We start from the raw sequence: 16,112 nt of genomic DNA on the forward strand, positions 1-16,112 counted from the left end.
CAGACAGAGAAAAAACTGGTGGCAAACACCGTGCAGAAGGAATGGTGAAATGACCTTGAGCAAGGATAAGATCATCTATTCCATGAAATCCTGGAAAAAATCTTTCCAAACAGAGAGGCATTCAAATATCCAGACCCAAGAAATGCTAAGGACCCCGCAGAGAATCGATCCAACAAGATCTTCTCCAAGGCACATCAGAGCCAGATAGACCAAAACCACAGACAGAGACAAGATACTAAAATTAGCAAGAGTGAAAGATCAAGTTACTTTGAAAGGATATCCCATCAGGCTAATGTCAGACCTCTCATTGGAAACAATGCAAGCAAGGAAAGAATGGGAAAAATTATTCCAAATGTTAAGTGAAAAATAATTTCAAAGAAGAATACTATACCTGGCAAGATTATCCTTCATTCGGGAAGGAAAGACAAAAACATTCCCAGATAAACAAAACCTGAAAGAATTTACCAACAGCAAATCAGCTCTTTAAGAAGTTCTGAAGGGAATGTTATACCAGGAAAGCTAAAGTCAGACACACAAATAAGAGTATAAATACTAACCAACTTAATGGTAGGGACAACTCTGGAAAGATCAATAGTACCATTGAATGTTAATGTCCAGAATTTAAATGGAAAGGTCAGATCACAGTAACACTGCAAATTCAGCAAAAGAGAGATTAATTACATGAAACTAACTGGTAAAATAGAATTTTATGACATTTGACTGAAACATTACTGATTTTCTTCTATGTTTTGTTTTCCAGATTTAAGCATTTTTATCTTCTCTTGAGCTGTTGATAGGTTCATCTACCTACTATTTGAACTAAATCTTAATCATTTTTCTCGTTTTAAGTCTTAAGCAAATTTCTTTTAACATTTTTTGATTTTGAGCTATTAAAATTAAAACTGCTTTTCTTGAAATTAAAAAACACATTAATAAATTCCTACTTAATGACTGCAGTAAGCTATATGGCCCAGTTAGGTGCTACTTTATAGTATATTCATTCTACTTACTGCGGTTTATGCCTAAAGTCAGGCACGGGTCTATAGATATGTATATATCAGCTGCACTTGCTATCAAAAATATTTAGATTAATTAAGATCTTTTCTGAATTAATAAAATGTAAACAAACAAAAAAAAAGACATGAAAATAACTGTAGATACCAGAGAGGAAGGTGAAAAATGGTAGAGCGTGAGAGGCAGGTGATAGGGGGATAATAAAGAAGCAAAATATGTAAGAAATGAGAAATGGAAAATTATTTGTTGACGATAACACGCAGCGTAATATCCTTGATTGAGCCAATATACAGTGTATGCTGGATGGAAAGTCTCATTTTGTATACTGTAATGATGTACACAGAAAGACTGTAGATAACTATATTTAAAATAAAATAAAATAATTTTTAAAAACGGGTGGGAGAGAGGTGATAGGATTTAAGAGCATAGATCTGAGTAGATCATGACCATGAAATTTTTATTCGCGATTTTATTCGCAATTGATTCCATAGAAGCAACTTGGTAAAGGGAACAACAGAGTCAGATTTAGATATCAAAAGAGTTTAAGGACAATTACAAAAAAAAAAAGGGTGGAGCAGAGAGATGGGTAAGAGAGCATGTACAACGTGTCATGAGACAGGCTAGTGGCTTGGGCCAATGTGGTGGTTGTGGAAGAGCTAGAACGTTTTCAGGAACTTGATTTTCCTATGTAATGGATGTACAATCTGGAAAAGGAGACTGGAAAAGTAATTTATTAATCTACCTAGAAAGTAGAAAGGAGGTATAGAAAGGTGGGGATGCCGCTGAGACAAGACACTACTTCACTCTGTCCACTCTTGGAGCTACTCAGTAAAAGAGTGTAGTTTCTTTCTAACAAAGAGACACATTTTTGTGAGAAGGAAGACGTACTTTTATGAAAAAGAATCCAAAGTCATGGTCACTGCATCTATCTCCTAGTGACATCAATATATTTTCTAGTCTGTAATCCACTGATAAAAATATTGCCACTTTTTTTTTTTTTAATGTAAAAAGGTTTTATTTGTAGGGGAGCAGTTTAATCACATAGGCCAAATCCCATGTCATCGTCTGACTCTTCGGACTCCTTCTCATCTTTCTTCTCTTCAGCTGCAGCAGGGGCAGAACCAGCAGCAGGGGCTGCAGAGCCTGGAGCCGCAGACAGAGCCACAGCCCCACCAGTGGGCACACTGGCCAGCTTGCCAATACCCTGGGCAATGATGTCTTCAATTTTCTTTCCGTTCAGCTCACTGATGACCTTGATGAGCCGGTCGTCGTCTGCCTCAATGCCCATGCTGTCCAAGATCTTCTTGATGTCCTTGGCGCTGGGGGGAGGTATTGCCCCCAAGGGCGGCCAGCAGGTAGGAGGCGACATAAGCCCACCTCGGCAGCGGACAGGCCTCCTCGCACGTGCAACCTCGGCGGAGTCCAGGAGTGAAAGGGTGAGCCAAATTATTTTACATAACTAAACGCAAACGTTCATTTCTGTAGTGTCCAGGTTCAGCACTTGCTCAGTGTTTCAATCTGGCAAACTCTAGGAATTTGAATGGAGCACATTTAAGTTAAGAAATTTATTTTTTAATAGTGTAATGGAAGGACTACAAGAACAAAAAAAGGATAGGTGAGAATCCCAAATACTAAAGAACTGTAACAGGTCATTGCTACACTTAGGGCTGAAGAACATGAAAGGATTGAGTTTACTCTAAGTCATGACCTGCTTTCTCAACTTAGAATCCGGTGTTTGAAAACTGGCTACGCAGAAAACAGAGGGCTAATGTCTACTCACTCTGTGGCAGTTGCTTTCCGTGCCATAGCTGTGTGACCCCAGTGCTGTTGCTGTCTGTACTTTTACTCCTGCTTCTTTAGTTTTTCTGAACACCGCCATTTCCATCAGCACTGCAAGAGTAAACTTTGTCAGAGACACTCTCTGATGCCTTAAAAATATTTTATAACTCCTACTACCTTCCAATTTCCTGCCAGTGAGGCCTGTCAGCAAAAAATAATGGAAAGCCATCTGGCAAAAGAGTTTGGGAAATATAGTTTATATCTTCCCAGGCCAGAAAAGGACAGTAATTTAAATGGATTCCTAGGATATAAACAGACATCAGAGACTGCTACAGAGAAAGACAGTAAAGAGGACATAAGACATGCCACATTTGTGATCCAAGTGGAGATTTGGTAGGTATCTAGATAAATATCTAATATTCAGTGAGGAGGTGGTGGATAGAGACCAAACCTGGGAGTTATTTCTCTATAGGTGACACATATTCTGAAATGAGAAATAGAGAAGAGAATTTGCTCTAGGACACAATGCTGGGATGATCTTCTAAATGTGTACATCTGCATGAAGAGAAAGATAAATCGAAGAAGATTATAAAGGACTAAGCTGGGGACCAGCAGATGGTGTAATGGTTACATCATTGAATTCCCAAGTAGTCAGATACAGTTTGAGTCCCAGACCAGGCAGCTTGAACCTCACTCTGGGCACGTGTGCATGCTTGCCTAAAATCCTGAGAGGAGAGTGGAGGAGAAAGGACTGTGGCATGGCCGATCCCTCTGGGGGTGATTTCTTGCTTTCTGTCTCTCTGTCTCTGTCTATCTCTCTGGCAAGTGCACATGCCCTGCAGCAAAAATCTCTCGAAAAAAATGACTAGAGAGAAAATAATTTCATTATTGCAAACTTTAGTGAAACAAGGCTTCAGAAGTAAGAGACCATTATGTCAAATGATGCAGATCAGTCAAATAAAATGAAGGCTAAGAACTAACCTATAGATTGGACAATATGGAGGTCATTAATGACTTTGGTGATAGCTACCACAATGGAATTATGTAAGCAACTGGGTAAAATTCAAGGACAGGCTTTGGTAACCCTGTGTGATGCGGAGCCGTGATAGTGCCCCTGTCTAAGCAGTGGCTGGATTTAGTGGCAGCAGACAGGTGGGAGAGCAGGCCTGGTGAGGAGGTGGGCACAAGGAAACCCCTCTTCCCAGTCCACACACCTTATGCTGCACAGAGCCTGAGTTCTGTTTCTACTGTGTGTTAAATAGCTCCTGCTCAGCCATAGCTGCTTCAGGAATAAATAGATCTGCAAGAAGATAGTGAGACTCTGAAAAACTATTCCTCATTCTCCCCCTCTAGAGGAGTTAAAGGAGAGAAACTCCCTTCTTTAAACCCAGATCCCAGAACTATTAGTGTGGATTCTAGCACTCCCTCCCACAGAAAAATAGAGAAACTTAGAGAAAGCCAACACACCATAGCAAATAGCTACAGAATCCAGCTTTTAATGAGAAAAAGATAAAAAATAAAGAAAAGATGAATACGTCATGAGATGCAGAATCCCAAGAATATGAGAAAATTTGGAAATTTCTTTCCTCCAATGGAACATAGTAACCCATCACCAATAATAGGTAAAATACCAGAAATCACAGAAATGTCAGAAAGTGAATTCCAAATATCTATCATAACAAACCTTACTGAGATACAAGAGAAAACAGACAACCAATTCCAGGAGATGAAGACATCATTTTTTTTATTTTAAGGAGAAATTCTATAAAGAGATAGACATCTTAAAATAAAATAAAACAGAATTTCTGGAGAAGATAACTATAATACAGGAAATCAAAACCTTCCTCAAATGTTTTAACAGCAGATTAGGCCATGCCGAAGACAGAGTTTCTGAACTGGATGACAAAGACTCTAACTTAGTCAAAACCACCAAAATGAAAATAATAAAAATAATAATAATAACCAAAACAAACAAACAAACAAAGAAAACAACATATTGGAAATACTAGCCATGGTTAAATACCCAAATATTTAAATAATGGGAATTCCAGAAGGCGAATAATCTGATAGAGGCATAGAAAATCTATTCCATAAAATATTTGCTGAAAACTTTCCGTATCTAGAGAAACATCTATAACAGGAAATACAAAGAATGCCAAATAAATCAAAATAACATCTTCCCCAAGACATATCAGAGCTAAGTTGGTAAAATTCAGTGATAAATTCAATATTGTAAAATGGGCAAGTGAAAAGTATCAACTTATTTATAAAGGTTATCCTATCAGGACCAGCAGTTAGTGTAATGGGCATGTTGCTGGACTCTCATGTAGTCAACTGTGGTTCAAGTCCTGGACCTGGCAGCTTAAACTCATGCCGGGCACGTGTGCATGCGTGCCCAAGAACCTGAGAGGAGAATGGAGGAGAAGGGATTGTGGCATGGCCATCCCCCCTGGGGGGTGATTTCTCGCTTTCTGTATCTCTCTCTCTTTCTGGCGAGCGCACGCGCCCTGTAGCAAAAACTTCTCCAAAAAAAAAAAGAAGAAAAAAAGTTTATCCTATCATTCTAATATCAAACTTTTCAACTAAAATAATACAGGCAAGGAAAGAATGGGAAGATATATTCAAGACACTGAAAGAAAAAAAAAATCAACCAAAATACTATACCTGGCAAATTTATAATTCAAATGAAAGAAGAAATAAAATTATTGTCAGATAAACAAAAGTTAAAAAGAATTTACCAATTCAGTTCTTCAAGAAATACTGAAGGGATATATCAGGAAAGTTAAAGGAAGACAAATAGAAATCCCAGAACACGAAACAACTAAGAAAACCACTGACAAAATGCCAGGGATAAGTCTGCAAATGTAAATTATAACATTCAATGTTAATGAATTAAATTATCTAATTAACAGGTACAGACTAGCTGAGTGGATTTAAAAAGTAGCCTTCTATATGCTGCCCACAAGAAACACATCTCACCAGTGAAAATATTTCTTTGCAAACACAAACACAAAAACAGTTAAAATCATAATACTGATACATGACAAATAGACTTTAAGATAACAATTGTAAGAAGAGACAAAGAAGGAAACTATATACTACTGAAGGTATCAATTCACCAAGAAGACATGACAATTACAAATATCTATGCACCCAACATGGGAGCACCCAAATACATGAAAGAAAGAATTCTAGAGATGAAGTGCAATAAAATCACCACTGGATAGATCGTCTAGACAGAAAATAAACAACAACAACAACAAAAAAGCACAGAAGCGAAGTGATGCCATAAACTAAATGTGCCTGACACAATTGTAGAGCATTTCATCTAACAACTAATTAAACACACATTTTATTCACCTCATATGAAACATTTGTGGGCTGACCATGTAATAAGACACGAAACCAGTCTTTGAAAATACAAAAGTATAGAAACTATAGCTAGCATATTCTCTGACCACAGTGAAATTAAACTTGAAATTAATGACAGAAAGAACCTCTGAAAATTCACAAATACATGGAACATAACAATATAATTCTGAATTACTTCTAAATTACTGAGAAAATTAAGGCTAAAATTTTATAATTTCTTTGGACAAGTGGTAACCAAAACACAATGTACCAGGATCTATGAGACACAGCAAAAATTGTTCTAAGGGAAAAGTTTATAGCAATTAATACTCACAAAACAAAAAAAGGAAAGAGGGCAAACAAAAAATCAACAACAAAAAAAATCCCAATAGCACCTGAAAAAAAAATGATTAATATCAGAGCAGAAATAAAGAGAGAATACAAAAAAAAGTACAAAAAAAACTGTTTCTCTGAGAAAATAAATAAAATTGACAAACCATTAGCTAGACTAACCAAGAAAAACAGAGAAAGAAGCCAGATAAATAAAATTCACAACACATCAGGCAATATTACAACATATGTCACAGAAATTCAAAAGACCATAAGAGAATACTACCTGCAACTTTGTGCCAACAAACTATAAAACCTAGATGAAAAATAGAAAAATTCTTGAACACATACAACATTCTAAGACTGAATCATGAAGAACTGTTAAGCCTGAATGCACCAATAACAAGTAATGAGATTGAAGCAGTAAGAAATAGTTTCCAAAAAGGAAAAACCCAGGTTCTGATGGTTTTGCTACTGGATTCTACAAAACTTAAAAAACAATAATTCATTTCAATCCTACTCAGATTATTTGAAAAGATCCAAAAGGAAGGACTGCTCCCAAATTCATTCTATAAAGCCTCTATCACATGTTCATAACAAAAGCAGACAAGGACATAACAAATCAGAAAACTACAGACCAGTATCGCTGATGAATACAGATGCAAAAATTTTCAGTATACTAGCAAATTGAATTCAGCAGCACATTGAAAAGATTTACACCATTATCAGGCATGCTTTATCCTAGGGATGCAAGGATGATTCAACATATGCAAACAATAATTGTGATATAGCATATTAACAGAAGGAAAGATAAAAACCATATCATTGTATCAGTTGATGCAGAAAAAGCATTTGATAAAATACAACTTCTTGATTAAAACTCTCAGCAAAATAGCTTCAGAAAGGACATTCCTCAGTACAATAAATACCATTTATGAAACAGCTTTAGCTGATATACTGAATGAGGAGAAACTGGAAGCTGTGGGTTGTCAAATATGGAACAAAAACTGGAACAAGACAAAGCTGTTCACTTTCTCCTTTTCAGTACAGTACTGAAAGTTCTAGTCAAAACAACCAGGTAAAAGAGCAAAATAAAAGGCATTTGAACAGGAAAAAAAGGAAGTAAAATTGTTTCTGTTTGCAGAAGACATGATTATATACATTGAAAATACAAAGAAATCCACAAAAATACTCCTAGAAATGATGAATGAATTCAGTAAAGTAGCAAAAACCAAAATCAATATAGAAAAAATACATAGCATTTTTATATACCAACAATGGACAGACTGAGGTAGAATTGAAAAAAGCAATCCTATTTATAATGACTACACACAAACACACAAATACATAGATACAAACCAAACCAAAGAGGTTAAAGACCTCTACAGGGAAAACTATGAAAAATGAAAAAAGGAGACTGAGCATAATACAAAAATGGAAAAACACTCCATATTCCTATACTGGAAGAATCAATATAATTAAGATGTGTATTCTACCTAAATTAATCTATAAATTCAATGCAATATTTATTAAATTACTTGTGTCATTTATCATAGAAATAGAGAAAAAAATAAAAAAAATAGGTCTGGAATCATAAAAGTGTCCTTGTTGCCAAGACTGTACTGTGCAAAAAACACAAAGTAGAAGGGATCTCTCTCTCCCTGATCTCAAAACATATTACAAGGCTGTGATAATCAAAACAACCTGGTACAGCACAAAAACAGACAAGTAGGCCAATGGAACAGAGTAGAGAATTCAGCATTAAAACATACAGCCATCTGTGTTACTACAGAGGACACACACACAACAGTGGGGGGAAGTCTGTACAGCAAATGGTGCTGGAAAACCTAGATGATCACTCACAGAAAAATGAAACTGGACCTCTATCTCTCTCCAATAACAAAAGTCAACTCAAAATGGATCCAAGATTTAAATGTGCAATCCCAAACTATGCAACTACCAGAAGAAAACACAGAGGAAACAATTGAAGATATTGGAATCCTTATTTAAGATTTCTTAAATAAGGACTGTAATACACACGCACAATACTAAAAACAAACAAGTAAGAATTCATTAAGCTAAGGTTCTGTGAGGGAAAGGAAACAATAATTAGAGTGAAGTGACAGTCCTCAGAGAGAAAATATTTGCAAGCTACCCTTCAGTTAAGGTATTGATATTCAGAATATGCAGGGACCTCAAACAGCTCAACCACACACACACACACAAGCCAACAAAAATAAAACTATGAGCAGTGCAATTGAACAATCAATTTTCCAAGGAAGACATATGAATGGTCAAAATACATGAAAACAACACATTTAATACCTTTTTTCTTCTTTTTTTTTTGAGAGGTTTTTTGCTATAGGACTCATGCACTCGCCTGAAAGAGACAGAGACAGACATAGCAAGAAATCACCCCCTGGGGAGATGGCCCCAACACAATCCGTTCTCCTCCACTCTCTTCTCAGGATCTTAGGCACGCACACACACACATGCCCTGTGTGAGTTTAAGCCACCAGTTCCGGGACTCGAACCATGGTCAACTGTATGGGAGTCCAGTGACATAGCCATTATGTCAACCATTGGTCCCAACATTTAATATCTTTTATCATAAGAGAAATGCAAATTAAAATCACAATGTGATACAACTTAACTCCAGTAGGAATGTCTCTGATCAAGAAAATAAAGAACATAAAAAATAACAAGTCCTGGCAAAGCTGCAGTGAAGAAAATACTTTCATTTGACATGATCATGGAAAAATATGTTTCCTTTCAGAGCCCTACACTACTCCAACATATCCCTCTGCCCACATCTTTAGCAATTGAAAGAATGTTGGTAAGTGGTTAAATATTAAAAAAAAAAAAAAGAAAAAAAGGTTTCTCTCCACTTTTTCTATTTTCATTTTTCTTGATGAGGAAGAGAAGTAACACACATGGAGGTAGGGCATAGTCGATGTTCCTGGCACCTGGCCTGGATGGAAGTGTGTACATGGAAGTATCATAGGAAATGAGGCAGCCATTGAAACTGCTCAGTAGAGTTTCGGACTCACGCTTGGTAAGAGAAAGCATTAAAGATTTCTGAATAGAGAAGCAACATTTATACAATAATGTGAGTATAAGAAAAGGACAAAAGGGATGGAGGAAGCATGATGTCATCAACACAGCTAGAGCTGCTAGAATTTACATGGATTTAAAAAACGAGTCTTGGGACCAGCTGTTAGAGTAATGGCTATGTCGCTGGACTCCCACGAAGTCAAACACAGTTCGTGTCCCAGACCCGATGGCTTAAAACTCACGCCAGGTGTATGTGCGTGTGTGCCCAAGATCCTGAGAGGAGAATGGAGGAGAAGGGATTGCAGCGTGGCCATCCCCCGGGGATGTTTCTTCTCCACGTGGACTCGCCAGATGGACAGAAACAGAAAGACAGAAAGTGAGAAATCACTCCACCCTGTCTCAATCCCTTCTCTTCCATCTTCCTCTTGGGATTTTGGCACACACACACATGCACCCAGTGTGAGTTTCAAGTCTTTGGATCCGGGACTTGAACCATGGTCAGCCATGTGGGAGTCCAACAACATAACCATTATGCCATCTATTGGTTCCTAGATAATGCAATGTTGATGAATGATGACCAGGACATTGAACACAACAAAAAATTTTTCTTGAACAAACTGCAGAGGGAGTGGTGATAGGGGTGCAGACTGTGAACATAAATTCTCATTTGGCTGTGTATGTGGAATGAGATGAGGGAATTTTTCTGATAATCTTAAAATATTGGTTTGTTGGAAAAGTCATGATGTATTTATCTGTGCAAAAATGCATCAGGACTTTTCTGACAACCCAATAACAAGATTTAAAAGAATAAACTACTCTAAAGAAGAAAAAGAAGCCATCTACAAGGGCTTAGTGGAAGCAGGGACCTCAGAAGAAATTGGAGGAAAGAGGTAAAGAGATTGTTTTGTTCAGAAAAACTTTGAGGTTATAGGGTATGATGTGCCAAGATGACACTTCATGAGTTCCAAGGACATAATAAAAGGATTTGTGGATTGGGAGTGATATGGGATACGAGTCAGGTTTTAGGATATACGAAATCATATGAGGATTAGCATCCAGTTTTTTTTTGGGAATGAGAGATAGAATTAAATTTCTACTGATGCCAAATATCTCAGCTATGATGACACGATCCTGCTGGGTCCTGTGGAGAAGCAGATGACCAGTTCTCATTGAAACCTCTTCCTGGAACTGATGTCTTCAGAAATTTGGAATGTGTGGTAAAAAATACTGAGCAAAAGCATAAGTTTTGATCTTGTAAGAAACATGCCTTTCAGAGAATTAACCATGTGCAATGCAAATCATTTAGTTTATTGGGCAAAAATACTAGGGAATTCTTTCCAGCATTAGGAAATTACTGAAGTAACAGAGATCTGAAAATAATCAGGGTATGGATGCTTTGGTAAAAATTTCAAACCAAGAAAGGTTGTAGTTTTATTCTGGACAAAGTGACCATTTTAGAAACAAATACAGTAGGGATAGTAAGGTGAAAAATACTAATATAACATCAGGAAGTAAAAATGCTAAAAAGCAATATTGCATTTTTTTTTTCTTTTTTCTTTTTAAATGATCTTTGGAGAAACAATTTAAACTGGTTTTCTGTGTACTTCCATTGAACCAGCTATGAAGTCATTATGGAGCATTTGAAATAGTGAATATAATTAAGTCCCCTCAGAACTTGACTTTCTCATAGTCATATGAACATTTTCTTTTCTTTTTAGAAATAAGTTGCAGACAAATATGAAAACACTGCTCCTACTTAAAGCACTTGGAGGTCAACAATATTAGATAGTTGCTTAAAGTCTAAATAAACTAAAGGAATTCAGGCAGTGGCCATTATTCAGAACAGAACATACAGTATAACAATTACTTTTTTGACAGCTATTATTAATTAATTCCTTTGGGGGAGGCTGGCTCCATGGCTTGGTAGTTAAGGCAGATAGATCTTACATGGCAACCACTTGGTCCAGAGGCTCTAGAACAATACCAGGTGCATGTGTGGGCATGCCTGAAATCCCAAAAAGGAAAGAAAAATGGAGGAGAAAAAGATTGCAGTGTTACTGCCCCATGAGAGTGCTTTCTCTCTCTCCTCTCTGTCTCTCTCGTAAACACACATGTTATCTAGCACAAAAGAAAAAAGAAAAAAAAAAGTCAGTTATTTTGTGAGCTTGTAGGCATGTATGCTTGGTGTGCGTGGGTGGAGTACATGCCCATGTGTATAAATGTGGCATCTGAGTGACATTTACTGAAGACTTCAGACATGGTTTTTAGGTTTCAGGATAATAGCTCCTATTTCTCTGACATTTTATCCACATTACATTTCTTATAACCTAGGCACTTCTGCATAGAAACAGATATACCTTAATAACCCTGATACAAAAAGGAAGGTTACCCGGAGGGAGAAATAAGTGACATCCTTTATAATATTTTAAATGATCACTATTACCCAGTACAGTGAGCTCTAATTTGTTTCCTCTCCTGCAGTAATTTTCCTTCATTTCTTGTATAATAGTGTACCACAAAGTGACTTCCAGGAACATGTCACAGATTCAATCAATTTGGAATGACACAGCAGTCTCATTCCCATAAGTGCTCGAGCACTTCCAGGAATGACTAAAACGTATGGCACTGGCCACTGACGGCTGGGGTGACACGTACATTTTTGAAGAAGACAGTCCTATTGAGGTGTTGTCAATTATAAGTCTTGGAAAATACGACTCTTCTATTTTTGAGGACATTGCACACACACAGCTGTTGTATCTGATATGCTTCTCTCCTGGGTCTGTAATTTCCTCTGTAACCACATATGAAAAGCTAGGAAACAGACTCAGAGCCAGCTGATGTATTTGCTATCTGATGTTGTCTAATAATGTTTAATTAAAATTTATTTAGATTTGAGGAAATTAATTTTTACACTATTAACAATACCCAATGTCAGAGGGCAAAGCTAATCAAATCATTAGGTATGTTCTTGAGATTATAATTTACCCACCTTTATCTTTATGTAAACCCATATTTAAAACATACTTGAGCTCTTCACTGGAGAAAGTCAATACTGAGTTACACTTGCTCTAAAATACGTTGGCAATGTACCCAGAATAAAACTGTTAGGTTGCTTTGTATAGAACACCTTTTTGTCAATTTCTTTTAATTTGAAGAAGAAGACAAAAAACTTCAACCATGTGTTCATAAGCAAATTTCAGATAGCTTTATTCTTGTTATTTGAGCATCGTTGTGAGGACAATTTCTAAAGGAAAGGGAAATTTTGTTTAACAAGGACACGCGGCTTACATTCATTTCATTAAAAGAACTAAGAGCACGGGATATGCATTTCAATTTCATAATTGAAAATATGTAACAATGTTCCAAAAGTTGAATACTTACTATTCAGATATGTTCCAATTTTATTTTCTTTGGAACTATTTGTATAATTCTTAAAGATGAGTCATAGACTCAAGAGGAAGGGGACAGTCTATGATTCCATTTCATTGTGTGCCAAAGCCTAAAATACAGAGGAAATATAACTAGATGGCTAATTTCAAAACATAATTATTTTCTCCTTTTATGCTTTATTTCAGAACCCTACTCTGCCATAAACAAAGATATGACTACGATTAGGGGGTAAGTAACAATGTGTTATAACTATTGTTATATCAATTCCCGCAGGCATTCAGGAAGCTGCTTCTCTGGGCTCATTAGGAAGGTATCTCATGCCCACTGTTGCACTAATGTATAGTCCAGAGGCTGCCCTTACTGACTGTGCCTAATCAATTCCTGCAGTGGTCAACAACAGGAAAGACAGAATTAACAGTACACCAATCATGTCCACACTTTCAATAGGGTTAGTCAACCCGCATTAGTATTTGGGCTACCATGGGAAAGAACGGATACCAGAGCATCTATCCCAAAGCCTGTCATTAAACACACACAAGGCAAAAGTGAAAAAACTGAAGGTCCAGGAAGTTCAGTATTTTTGCCAAAGTCATCAAACTAGTTTTGTGACTCTGAAATGGGTTAAACTATGTAAAATATCTTGGCACAAGTAAAGAATATCTTATAGCCCCCTTGTGACAGTATCATTGCTCCTGAAGTCCATTAAAACGGACCCCACAGATAGATGAGACTCAATATTTTGTCAACCCCGTACTAGGCAAATATTCCTTAAAAAATGAATACTGAAATCCCGGAAGACCTTAAACATACAATTTTAAAACAATATTAGAAAAGTATAGAGTTAATGGCATATTGGCATATGTGTAAGGCTTAAGTCTATCATAAAAGGTACAGGTCAAGGGCAAAGCAGAGCTGAATGCAGTTTATCTTGGACCTTCTTTGTTACCTGTCAATGCTTGCCTCCTCCTTGCCCTACCTCATAGATGAAATTCTCTGATCCCTGTGCCACCTAGTCTTACAGAACTTTTTTCAGTCCTAGATATTAGCAGATTAAACTAGCTACATGAAATTCAAACGATGAAATAAAACATCTAGAAATTAGTTTCATAATACATATGAACTAAAGACATTTGGAATGAGCGATATTTTGTAATTTAACTACACATAAATAAAAGCTGTCAGATAAGATCTAAGACTGTATTTGGCAAAGTTACAAAATTGGCCACATAAAAGAAGTGAATTGGGAGAGCATTTCTAAGTCTTCAGCATATGGAGTGAGTTCAAAGCTGGAAATAGCATAGGATGATTATGAATTACTATTGGATAGAATTCAAAATTTAAGCTAATAATAGACATAGATTAGTTCACCTGGCTAGAAAAATAACTGAGCTATGAAATAAAATAGAGACATTAATAGGACATTTTAATTAGTGATATTATTATGTGTACTTAGGATAAACTGTTTGGAAAGGACACTTGCTTAATTATACACTGGAGGATGAAGCAGTAGGTGATAAAAGTAGGTTATTATTACCAGGACAAAGTATGTATATTGGTCGAAATCAGCACATTCTCTAGTATCTTAGAGCTTAATCTACATTTTATATTTTAGCTCATGCTCTTCTTTCTTTTTCCAGTGATTCTAAGTATTTAAACATTTTAGGAATCAACATTCTTAAAAATTAAAAATATATCCCTTAAAAATTATAGTGTTTTTTTCAAACCAAAAGTAGTTGATTTCATTTTATATGCTTAAGTGAAAATTCTCATACAGTAGAGGTTAAATCAAAAACTTTATTTGAACTACCCATGCTCATCTTCTAAAAAAATTGTCATACTTAAAGAAAGGCCAAAAAATTCTTTAAATATAATACCATTTTGACAGGAATGCTGATTTTGTAAAATTTAAATGACTGCCTGGTTAAAAAAAAATAAAACTTAACGATGTTTATAAACCCAATATACAAAACGCAGTTATCACCAGGGTTTTGTATATTCTGATTCATTTACAAATGAATGGGATAATAAATTGATAAATGATAGAAAAGCATGTTTTACTGCCTATTATTGCTCTAATCAAATGACACTATAAAAAGGAGAGTACATTAAGAGAATTTGCCTATTTCCATTTTTTCCACAAAGTCCATTTTTACGAAGTAATTTTAGTTTTGACTCCTCTGAAATAAAGGAACTTTACCGGAGATTTCATACCTTTCTTTCTTATATTTGCTCTGTCTTCAGTAGTAGTCATAAACTTATACAGAGCTCTGTCCTCACTTCCCAAGAAAACTGTGATCTGACATTGTAAGAATACATTATCACCCATTGTCTTACCAAAGTACCTAATTATCACTGAATTTCATAAAATTCTGCCTTATCTGAATAGACTAAACTAATATTTATTTGCTACCTACCTGGGAAGAGGTACTGTTATGGCAAAGATTTTCATTCCCCCTGAATATACTGACTTTGTGTCTATTTCTACAGCTTGTTTCTTGTTTGGTTTTGTTTGTTTTTACTCCCACATAAATTATGTGTTCCCTTTGTGAAATGAAACCTTCAGCATCTATACCATATCCAAGTGTCTCATGTTAGATCTCACTGAGTGTCCTCATCTGGATTCTTTGCTTTATGGGTATTCTTAGACTTCTACTATAACAGTCCAACTGAAGCAAATTCGTGCCCAGAATATTTAAATTATGCCATTCTAAGGGCTCCAAATTGACAAAGATTCTCTGCTGGCCCAAAATTATGTCAGAAATATCAAACTTCTCCCAGGCCTAGTCATACGTTTTTTTGAAAAGCATAATTTCAGGAAAGAAATTTCCTTCTGTTATCAATAAATGATCACCCTTAATGTTTCATTGGGTTTCTCATCCTCAACCATCCCCCAGGATATCTGATCTTGTCTTTAGCAAGAACCTTGTAATGTCGCTTTAGCGAGAAATTCTACCTCCTTTCTCTCCTGATTCTTTTTAGTAATTTAGTAATTTTCATCCACTGACTTCCACCCTCCTCCTTGGGGATGTGTTGACACTTGAAATAGTACTGAATAAAGTGTTTCTTTACAATGCTTATCAGGTATCACTGAATAATTGGTATTCTTGGAGATCTGTTTTAATAGTCCCCCTGGGAGCAAACTTGCACCAAAAATATTTTATTTTTGTAATTCTAAAGACCCATACTCTAGTGAT

At 36.1% G+C, this 16,112-nt stretch overlaps 1 pseudogene; it reads right to left on the bottom strand.

The window, feature by feature from the left end:
• Positions 1-2,047: 2,047 nt before the first annotated feature.
• On the bottom strand, positions 2,048-2,893 carry LOC102481389 (60S acidic ribosomal protein P2 pseudogene; annotated as a pseudogene).
• Positions 2,894-16,112: the final 13,219 nt, after the last annotated feature.

Source organism: Tupaia chinensis, unplaced genomic scaffold (genome assembly GCF_000334495.1).
Source record: "Tupaia chinensis unplaced genomic scaffold, TupChi_1.0 Scaffold143648_1, whole genome shotgun sequence".
Taxonomy (NCBI): domain Eukaryota; kingdom Metazoa; phylum Chordata; class Mammalia; order Scandentia; family Tupaiidae; genus Tupaia; species Tupaia belangeri.